At 37.0% G+C, this 10,508-nt stretch overlaps 1 long non-coding RNA gene across 1 annotated transcript; it reads left to right on the forward strand.

Moving 5' to 3' along the window:
- Positions 1-5,261: 5,261 nt before the first annotated feature.
- LOC116564668 lies at positions 5,262-7,433 on the forward strand. Its single transcript, XR_004275032.1, has 3 exons — positions 5,262-5,614; positions 6,347-6,503; positions 6,726-7,433. It is a non-coding gene; the product is annotated as an uncharacterized LOC116564668 (long non-coding RNA).
- The last annotated feature ends 3,075 nt before the right edge of the window (positions 7,434-10,508 follow it).

Here is a 10,508-nt window from a genome sequence, read left to right on the forward strand (position 1 = left end):
GATGGCTGTAAATAGCACGGTCAATTCTAGAAGACAAGACCTCTCCTGCATGCTGAAGTGCTGCTTTCTATTTTAGGTGCTCTCCAAGGTTCTCCGCAGCTCTAGGAGTCACAATTCTAAAGACATCATCCCCTAACAGCTCTGGCTGCTGTCTTTGGACACAGGCTTGTGTCAGTTACCATATGCTTCTTTTGGGACACTTGAGAACACATTGTGTCCAGCTACTTCCCTCATTACAGAGTTCTTCAATGTCATGGAAGGCCATGCAGATGCTCTCAGAAAAGCTTCTCGTGGGTTTTTGTGATGCTTGCTGTCATCCAGGTTCATTTCAGGCAGAACCTTCAGACAGATGCTGGGCAGGGGCAGGGGCAGGGGCAGAATGAACATATGTTTATAGAGAGGGACGTTATGGTGACCACCAGGAGACCTGTGTTCTAGTCTAGCTTGGCCCTAGAATCACCTTGTGACCTCAGACAAGTTCCAAGACTCAGTTTCCTCATATTTAAAACAAATTGGTTGAACTAAGCTATCTTCCAGCTCTGACATTTCATAGCAGAATATTAACTAATCTCTCCATTCCTTATGGAATTTTGTTTAGAAACTAGGAGGATAATCTTTGCCACAGGAAATCTGGGAATGCTTGCAGGCTTTAGGATCATAAAACAAATATTAGAAAGGAAACCTAAGAACATAATGTACACTGGGGCCTACCTGAGGCTGAGGGTGGGAGAAGGGAGAGGAGCAGAAAAAATGACCATTGAAGACTGGGCTTAGTGCCTGGGTGACGAAATAATCTGTACAACAAACTCTTGTGACACAAGTTTACCTATATAACAAACCTGCACATGTACTCCTGAACCTAAAATAAAAGTTTAAAAAAAAATATATATATATATATATATAATGTTGTTCTGTACTTTTGGCTCATATTTTCCAAGGTCCATAACAAATATTCATGACATAATTATATCTTAATTTTCATATGCAGAGAGGTAGATGGGGAGATAGGAATAATGCACTTTGTGGAAATTAATTATACTGTATCAGAATACTACTGCATTTGAATATACTGGGGGGACAAGATTGGATCCACAGCTTCACAGACATAGATCCTGCCTTCAAAGTTCATATCTTCTTAGGGAAGCTCAGGCATAAATATAAATAAGTCAAATACAAAATATGACATTTTAAAGCCAATAGAAAGGATTTTAGAGGGGAGAAAAATCACCTACTGTTTGGGGATATCAAAAAAGTCTTCATGGAGGAGTTTGGATTTGAGATTGGTTTTGGGAAAGAAATGATCGTGAGAAATAAAAGGAGGCTAATCAGAGGAAATACTATGAATCAAAGCCGACACAGGGCAATCTTGTGAGGTTTAGTGACTAGTGAGTGGGTCATTTGCCTGGCTAGGGCACAGGGCTGTGAAGAGAAATAGTGAGAAAGAAGACTAATTACATTTATATGTCATACTTGCCTAGTACACAAGTACTTTTAGGTCAAAATCTTTGTTCAATTCAACTTTGTTTCCTTACTAAGGATGACTTGTTTAGTGAATAAATCACTTATATTGCATGTTACTTTTCCTCCTAAACCACCAAGTACAGTGTAGACACAACCACATCTTAGACTCTGAAATCAGGTTGAATACAAGACTTATCCTGTAGATGTGAAGTACCACCCCTCAGCCCTGTAACTGTAGATAGATTATCTCTCACCTGGGGAAGGAAGTTGTGTCATGTTCATAAGCCCCTAACAGTTAAAATGTGACGTACACATGACAGGTACAAGATGCTGAATTCAGCAACTCTGATGAAGAAAAAAGCCCATCGACTGCAGTGCTTTGCCATGGCCTGTGGGGCCAGTCCTAGGGAGAGCAAAACAAAGAGGATCTTAGGGACCATCACTGAGTGGCAACAAATGAAATCCCCCGAGAAAATGTGTTGATAAATGTTTACTGAGATTCTGTCGCTTAGCAATGTAGTAACCAGATTGTTGCTGGAAAAAAAAAAAGACAAGGGGTGGGGAGCATCTGGACTTTCCCGTATCTAGAGTATAATGGTGGATAAGAAACCCATATTTCTATTGACATGAGAAAATTGTATAGGACTACATGTATCTATGTACAAATGGGTACAAGTAAAGCTAAGGAAATCTGAATAAGATACATAGTTGTGATATTGAATCAGTATTGCAAGATGTTACCATGGAGAGAAACTGAATAAAGGGTACATGGAATATCTCTGCATTATTTCTTACACCTGTATGTGAATCTACAATTATCTTAAAAATTTGTTTTAAGTCCCAGATGGATTCACTGGTGATTTTCCTAAAAAAGAAATTATACCAATTTTCTACAATCTGTTTTAGAAGATAAAAAGAAAGGGAATACTTCCTAACTCACTCTATGAAGCCATCCTTATCCTAATATCAAAACCAGAAAAAGACATTACATGTAAAGAAGTAAACTATAGATCAGTATCTCTCAAGAGCATAGATACAAAAATTCTCAACAAAATATTAGCAAATTGAATCCAACAATACATTAAAAAATTATAAACTGAGACCAAGTGGGATTTATCCCAGGTATGTAAGCGTGGTTAAACATTTAAAAGTCAATTAATGTAATTCATCACATCAAGGCTAAAGAAGAAAAATCACATGATTATATGACTAGATGCAGAAAAAGCAACTGACAAAACCCAACACTAATCTATGATAAAATCTCTCAGCAAAACAGGAATCAAGGGGAACCTCCTTACTTGATAAAGAACATCTACCAAAATGCCTACAGTTAAAATCATGCTTAACAGTGAGAAACTCAAAGCTTTCCTACTAAGAACAGCAATAAGGCAAGGATGTACTTTTACATCACTGATTTTCAACATCACCCTGCAGGTCCTAGCTAATGCAATCAAACAAGAAAAGGAAACAGAAGGGATACAAATTGGGAAGGAAGAAATACAACTGTCTTTGTTCACTGGAACAAATGACATGATTATGTACATAGAAAATCCTTAAAAAATGACAAAGAATACACTCCTAGAACTAATAAGTAGTTACAGCGCTGCTGCAGGACATGTGGGTAACACGTAAAAGTCAATTGCTTTCCTAAACACCAGAAAATGAACAAGTGGAACTGGAAATTAAAAAACACATTACCATTTACATTAGCAATCCAAAAGTGATATGCTTTTGGAATATAAACCTGACAAGTATGTACGAGAGGAAAACTGCAAAACTCTGATGAAAGATGTCAAAGAAAACATTAATGAAGGAATATTCTATGTTCATGGATAGAAAAACAACAGCCTCAAGATTTCAATTCTTTCCAAAAAAAAGACAAATAGGTAATGGAACAGAATAAGGAGCCCAGAAGTAGACTCACACAAATATAGTCCACTTATCTTTGTCAAATGAGCAAAGGAAATGTAATAGTGCAAAGATAGTGTTTTCAACAAATCATGTTGGAACAAGTGGGCCACCATATACAAAAAGAATCTAGACATAAACTGTATACCTGTCACAAAAATTATGACCCACAAAATAGATCATAGATCTAAATGGAAAATCCAAAACTATAAAGCTTTTTAAAGATAACACAGGAGAAACCCTAAATGATTTTGGGTATGATGATGACTTTTTACCACAGAAGCATGATCCTTGAAAGCAGTAATTGATACGTGGACTTCACTAAAATTAAAAACTTATGCTCTGCAAAAGACAATGTCAAGAGAATGAGAAAAGCCACTGACTGAGAGAAAATATTTGCATAAGGCACTTCTCAAAAAAAAGACTATATGTTATCTAAAACATAAAGAGAATTCTTAAAATTCAACAGTAAGAAAATAAACAACCTTATTAAAAAGTAAGCAAAAGACCTAAACAGATACCTCATCAAAGAACATATACATATGACAAGTAAGCCTATGAAAAGATTTGCAACATCATATGCAATTAGAGAATTGTTAATTAAAATAACAATGAGATGCCCCATACTTAACTATTAGAATGGTCAAAGTCCAAAACACTGACGATAATGATTGCTGGTGAGGATGTAGAGCAGGAGGAACTTTCATTTATTGCTGATGGGAATACAAAATGATACAGTCACTTGAGGAGACAGTTTAGCAGTTTCTTATTAAACAAAACATATTTCTACCACATAATCTAACAATTGTGTATTTGGTATTTACCTAAGTGAATTGAAAATTAATGTCCACACAAAACCCTGCACATCAGTGTTTATAGAAGCTTTATTCATGACAGCCAAAACTTGGAAATAACCAGTAGATGAATGGACAAAAAATATGATTCATAAAGATAATGGACTCTTCTTCAGTGCTGAAAAGAAATGAGCTGTCAAGCCATGCAAAGACGTGGTGGAAACTTAAAAGCATATTACAAAGAGAAAGAAACCAATCTGAGAAGGCTACCTATTGTATGATTCCAGTTATGTGACTTTCTGGAAAAGGTAAAATAATGGGGACAGTAAAAGGAGCAATGATTTCCAGGAGTGAAAGGAAAGGTAGAAATAAATTGGCAGAGCACAGAAGATTTTTAGGACAATGAAACCGTTCTGTATGTTACTATGATGGAGGATACATGTCATCATATCTTTGTCAAAACCCCTGGAACAAAACGTACGACACCAAGAGTGAAGTCTAATGCAAACTGTGAATGATGTCTAATGTAGGTCTATTGATTATAATAAATATCCCACTTTGGTGCGGGATGTTGCCAGCTGGGGAGGTTGTGTGAGTATGTGTGTAGGGAGTGGGGAAAAGAGGCAGTATATGGGAGCTCTCTATTTTTTGCCCAAGTTTGTTTTGAACCTAAAACTGCTCTGAAAAATAAAATTTGTTAATTAAAATAAGAAGAGGGTCTTGAGCAGCAGTTCTCAGAGTTTTGTCTTGGAACCTCCCTACATATCTGGAATCCTATCAGAAGGTTAACTAATTTCATAAAAGCACTGACACATTAGTTGCCTCTTTCAAACGCATTTTCTTATGAATGTACAGTGGAGTTTTCCAGAGGCGACATGACATGTGATTTCACAACAGACTGAATGTAGCAGCAGCTAGGAGAATCCAGCTGTCCTCAGTTAAGCCAGACATTGAAGAGATACCATGAAAATATAAAACAGCATCACTCTTTTCACTGTATCTGTTTTGGTTTAGAAAAATAGTTATTTCTAAAAATATTTATTTTAGCATGTAATATGTTTATTATTTTAATTAAAATAATAAACACTTTTGAAAACAATTCTGACATTTATTATTTTATGCAGGAGATAAAAACAGCAGTGAAAAGGGTATGCGTTGGGACTGAACCTCTCTCAGCCAGCGAAAGCAGAGAATACTCCTCATCAGGCAGCAAGTGGCATTTGGACCCACCTTTAAAAGATGGGTAAGACTTGGACACTTGAAGATTGCTGAGAAATGAGAAGAAGACATTAAGCAGGGTGCAAGCATAGTAGACAATGAACATGGAGCCTAAAGCACAGCATAGAAAACGGAGGATAACATCGGGAAACTGGATGGCTGGAAAGCACGTGAACATGTGCAGAGCAAAGAAAAATGGGAAACTTTATATCCTGAAGTCCTGGTTAAAGAGAGTAAGTGGTTTTTTTCTTTTGTTTTTATTGTTGTTTTAAATCAGGTTTACTGAAGTGTAATTTACATACGATAAATTTCATCCTTTTTTAGCGTTGAATTCTCTGATTTTTACAAATGCATATAGTCATGTAACCACCACAATCAAGATCTAGAACAGTCGCATTACCCCAAAATATTGCTTCTTATCCTTCTGTGACCAATGTTTCTCCTCGCCCCCATTTCCTGGCAACCAATGATCTCTATTCAAGGTCAGTATTTTTTCCTTTCCTAAAACATCATAAAAATGGCACCATAGAGTAGGTAACTCTTTGAGTATAGACTCCTGCACTTAATATGATGCATTGAAAATGTATATGTTTTGTTACGTGTGTCACTAGATCATTCCTTTTTATTGTTGGGAAGAAACTGGTTGTACGGATTTTCCAGTTTTTTTAACCACTCACCAATCAACAGACATTTGGGTTGTTTCTAGTTTGGGTCCAATATGAATAAAATTGTTGTATACATTCATTTACAGGAATTTATATGAATACAGGTTGAAAAGTGTTTTCACTTAAAAATGGTTAAAATAGTTCAAAAACACAGATGAATAGAATCTCAGCTCTGCCTTTTTTACATCCTGCATGTTGGTGGTTTAACGACTGTAGCATTAGGATTCCTAGAATTAATTATTTTAAACTCAATTTTGTTAATGAGAGACATGAAGCTAACATCTAAAATTAACTTGCCAGGTTCAGTCCGAGAGGTTCCCGCAGAAGGTAAGAAACCAGCCGGAGAAGTTCATAGGCAAATAAAACAAACAAATAAATGAAAATCTCAAATCTTCTTCACCCAACCTCTTAGTGTCAGCCAGGAAGGTTATGGTTGATGTAGAAAGAAAAATGAAAGGTAAACACTGCATTTTCAAAGAGGTCATGTGCTAATTGTATCCGTGAGAGTCTGCTAAATGAGGCTCAAATAAATTGTGGTCCAATAATAAGTCCCATATGGAGGAAACTTACCCTGCCTTGTGGCCAAAGCTCTGTCTATGGAATGGAGAGCAAGGGCTATCACAATGAAACTTCAGAGGCTTGAATACCACAAACATTAAATGGATGATTATTTCGACAGGCTGAAGTTTGCCCTGGTGCCATCCACCAGGAATGGATGAAGAGTGTGGAAGAGTTGCTAAGGAACTGCTTACCAGAACAAGTCCTTCTGAGGACCCTCCCCACATTGAGAAAAAGCCATATTGCCAACCCTTATGCTGATGACAAACACCATAATCCCACCATTAAGTAGATTTCTCTAAGGGTATGTACTAGGAAATATTCTAGTTCTAACTGCTCCATGTTCCTGGAAAGAGAGGATGGCATTTTTAAAATAAATGTTCTTCAACCTATAGACTGATAGACTCTTTGATATGACAGAAAGGGGAAATTTAGTTATTCCAATTCCTCAACAGAATCCCTTCCAAGCTTCTTTCTAAGCCACTCCCTCAAAACTTGAGTACTTTCAATATTCTTCAAATCCTAATCACTCTTTGAGACTGAGCTCAAATATCTCCTCTCAGAAGCCTCTTGAGGCTTCAGTTAATTACTCCTTTCTCTGTGTTCCCATGGTATGTTACCTCCACCTGTCCTGGGACATTTATCACGATATATTGTTATCTGTTTATTTACCTGTCTTCCTCCATTGCTCTATGAGTCTCCTTTAGATCAGTAATTCTGCTATACTCATTCCCTGTATCTTCAGTGCCGTAAACAGTGTTCAGCTTGAAGTACTCAATAAATATTTGTAAATGGTTTTGATTGCATTGGTTACCTACTGTCACTGACAGTGACTGACTACCTTCGGAGGCAGCCTATTTTGTTTGTGAAATATTTTGTCTGATAGAAGGTTGGTCCTTATAATGAGTCAAACCAGGTCTTAATTTCTACTCACTGCTTTTTTCTTTTTCTTAAGTTTAGATCTTAGGACTCTCACACAAATGCTGGGGGATTCACCACCTTATTAGACCTTCTAGGTAGTTAAAGATAGCAGTCATGACATCTTTGATTCTTCTCATTTCCCTGTTAAATGTTCTATCTGTTTCTTTACTTTGTCTAAGTTAAGATTTATTTTATCTGCATAATTAAGGCGACATTATCCGCTGCTAAAATTGGCACCAGCTATATGGTGGGAGGAGTTTGAATTGGGAGAGATTGTTGTGAGTCATCTCAACTGATCTCATTGACTGATTTTTTCCTGATGATTTCTTAACTTTCTTTCACCCAAAAGGCATAATTGTGATTTTGAGAAGGTTGGTAGATTAGATATTTAGTTGCATGAAACGTTTCCATTAAAGATAAAAGCTTGTAATAGAAATCTGTAGCATAACTCCTAGATTAAAGAATGGCCAATGAAAATAAGGGCTTCTGAAATAAAGTTGAGGAGCAGACAAATGTTCTTAATATCCTAATTAAAAAAAAAAAGAACTCTGACTTCACACTGACAACACAACCAAGCAATTTGGACAATTAGCAAATGGCCAGTCACTTCCACATCAACAACAAAATCAAATTACTATTTGATTTCAAGGATCCTCTTCTTTAGAAAAATCCCTTCTACATGCACATTCTGAGATATTCTTAAACTAGTATATTTTATTTCAAAAGTATTCACCTTCATTCAAAAAAACTCTCACGTGGCTGGGTGTGGTGGCTCACGCTTGTAATCCCAGAACTTTGGGAGGCTGAGGTGAGCAGATCACTTGAGGCCAGGCATTTGAAATTAGCCTGGCCAACATGGCAAAACTCTGTCTATACCAAAAAATACAAAAATTAGCTGGATTTAGTGGTATGCACCTGTAATCCCAGTTACTGGGGAGGCTGGGGCATGAGAATTGCTTGAACCCAGGAGGCAGAGGTTGCCATGAACCATGGTTGCTCCACTGCACTTCAGCCTGGGCGACAGAAGGAGACTCCACCTAAAAACAAAACAAAACGAAACAAAACAATCCTATTGTACCACTGTATATTAAGTTCAATATTAGACGCTGGGAATACAAAGTTGAATATGACACAATTTCCAAATTCAAAAAGCTCATGTTTCCTCCGTGGACCAACATAGCTGTATAAACAATTACAGGTACAATGACACAATAAAGAAAGAGAATTTTTAATGCCATCTGGGTGGTCATAAAAAACGCCATAAGACATAACATTTGAGCCTACTGTAATATAATTGTATAGATATAATATTCATAAAAATATGCAGTTTGGCAAGGTTTGTGTAATGAAGCAATCATACCAAGAAAAAAAGCGGACTAACTGCTTTTAATTTTACATTATGGGTATCTGTTTTTATATTTATTGAATATACCTTTACTGAAAATCTTCTAAAAGCTAGATATTCACCAAGTATTTGGAGAAAGATAATGAGTAAAACATGATTCCTTCTCCCAGAAGTTAAATAGGGTACACAGACACATACACGCTAATACAAGGCCAAAGACAGTGCAGTCTCTTGGAAAGAGAATAGGACTGAGGGTGAGGGGAAGAGAAACTTATTCTAGATCCAGCTTAGCCTATATTTATTCATTCAATATTTATTGAGCAAAATAAACACAATCGTTCAGGAGCTTACAGACCAAATACCATTACCATGGGGCTTTGAGCGGTTGCTCTCCTTTTCCGGGAAGTACTTCACCACCTACAGAATAATGTCTTTATTTGCACTGGTGTCCAGAATGTACATTTCTTGATATGTTACTTCATTACAGATGAACCAAGAAGAAAATAAAAGGAAAAAAGCTGAGGAGAACTGAGAAATAAATTTACCTGTCTCAAAATTCTGTACTGGGTAATTTGGATTATCCTGTTGAAAGAGCTGATTTTTTATTCCATTCCATGATATTGATGACAACAAATAGGATTAGAGAAAGGTGGGGTGGCCTTGATGTTAATACAAGTTTACCAGGCATGATGCTATGGGATGGTGGTTTCTACCCCAAATACATCTGTATTCCAATCAGACTGCTTAAAATTCCATCAATCGCTCTTCATTCTTCGGAGTCGGTAAATCATCCATGAAAATGCAGAGAAATCCACAAAGCACGGGTTTTCAATATGAATCTAGTCTCTTTTTGGTTCTAATCTGTGTCCTAAATATACTGCCCTGAAGATGAAAATTGGCAGGAAATTGCTATTTGGAAAGAAAATAACAAGAAGAGCATGCTAAGCACAGGACACAGCACAAACAATGTCCTGGAGATGAAACATGTATGCTATATTCAGGTGTGCTAATACACCAGGCTCAGAATGGAGCTTCAATCGGGGAAAAGGAAGAGACAAATAATTTGGGAAAATAAGTGGGTCCAGATTCTGTAAGATGTTAGATAGTAGGCTTAGGAGTCTTTTTAAAAAAGTTTTTAAAGTAAGGGCCAGAAAATGTTTTAGGGACATTAATCTGGCTATGCCATGCAGCATAGAAGAGAGCAAAGAGGTACTTTCATAAGTAACTTGCAAGACCACATGGCAGAAGTGAACACATCCATCTATCCACTAACTTGTGGCCATATCATGTTCCATTGCATATATGTGCTCTATTTCATTAGCTATCAAATAGCAGGTGGTCCCTGTCTGGGGTAAATTTCTGCTGTGCGTTGGGAAATGGGGATTTGGCCCTCTGCACAACTGGGCTCTGAGCTGCACATCTCCTGCTAACTTGAGGCAGACATCAGGCTTGCCACTGCCATCCCCACTCCAGGTTCTTAGGTGAGAAGGCAGAGCAGGCAGTAAGGGGCAGCCCTTCCTTGCTTCACTTTTAGTGCCAGGTATCTACATATCAACTGATATAGTCTCACATGTTATTTCCATTTCTTTCACATATATCTTTGGAAGTGATTTTGTGAATTTAAAAAAGAGCCAGAAC

This window comes from Sapajus apella, unplaced genomic scaffold (assembly GCF_009761245.1).
Source record: "Sapajus apella isolate SASKATOON/1434 unplaced genomic scaffold, GSC_monkey_1.0 scaffold38, whole genome shotgun sequence".
In the NCBI taxonomy this organism is placed as follows: domain Eukaryota; kingdom Metazoa; phylum Chordata; class Mammalia; order Primates; family Cebidae; genus Sapajus; species Sapajus apella.